The sequence below is a fragment of the Rutidosis leptorrhynchoides genome, chromosome 4, assembly GCF_046630445.1.
Source record: "Rutidosis leptorrhynchoides isolate AG116_Rl617_1_P2 chromosome 4, CSIRO_AGI_Rlap_v1, whole genome shotgun sequence".
Lineage (NCBI taxonomy): Eukaryota > Viridiplantae > Streptophyta > Magnoliopsida > Asterales > Asteraceae > Rutidosis > Rutidosis leptorrhynchoides.
Genome location: NC_092336.1, coordinates 334,135,959 through 334,136,829, shown reverse-complemented (window position 1 = coordinate 334,136,829; position 871 = coordinate 334,135,959). Strand labels below are relative to the sequence as shown.

At 37.9% G+C, this 871-nt stretch overlaps 1 non-coding gene across 1 annotated transcript; it reads left to right on the top strand.

Annotated features, from left to right (window-relative positions):
- Window positions 1-428: 428 nt before the first annotated feature.
- On the top strand, window positions 429-535 carry LOC139845903 (small nucleolar RNA R71). Its single transcript, XR_011758656.1, has one exon. It is a non-coding gene; the product is annotated as a small nucleolar RNA R71 (small nucleolar RNA).
- Window positions 536-871: the final 336 nt, after the last annotated feature.

Genomic DNA, 871 nt, shown 5'->3' with positions numbered 1-871 from the left:
GGCGGTTGATAATTATTCTGATAATTATTTCAGGCCTTTGGTTTATGTATGAAATATTCTCTCTTTGTTACATTGTTAATTCAATACTAAGACAATCTTTTGTCAAATGTGGTCCTCCACACTGCTCACAACTAATTCGTATTGAGTGAATATCCTTAGTCATCTTTTCCTTTCGTCTCTCGACAGCATCTATCTTTGCGGAAATGGAATCTAAGTCATGGCTAGAATCGGCTCTAGCTGCTTTAGATGATCTAACAATATCTTTTTCTTGGTGCCACTCATGTGAGTGGGAAGCAGTGTTATCAATAATTTTGTAAGCATCAGTTTCGGTTTTCTTCATAATGGAACCACCAGTTGCTATATCTATGTCTTTCCTTGTGATGATGTCGCATCCTTGGTAGAATATTTGTACTATTTGACAGGTGTCTAAACCATGTTGCGGACATCCTCTTAATAACTTTCCAAATCTTTTCCACGCCTCATATAGAGTTTCATTTGGCTTCTGTGTGAACGTAACAATTTCTCCTTGAAGTCTTACGGCTTTAGATGCCGGAAAGAATTGTTTAAGAAATTTTTCAACTAAAACGTCCCATGTATCAATCGCCCCTTCAGGTAACGATTGCAACCAATCTTTGGCTTCTCCCTTTAAAGTCCAGGGAAATAACATGAGATATATTTGTTCATCTTCTACTTCTCGGATTTTAAATAGTGTGCAAATCCTATTAAAGGTACGAAGATGTTCATTTGGATCTTCCTTCGGCGCACCACTAAATTGGCATTGATTAGTCACCATGTGTAGAATTTGTCCTTTGATTTCATAATCTGGCGCATTAATGTCTGGATGAGTAATTGCGTGACCTTGGCCAGTGCG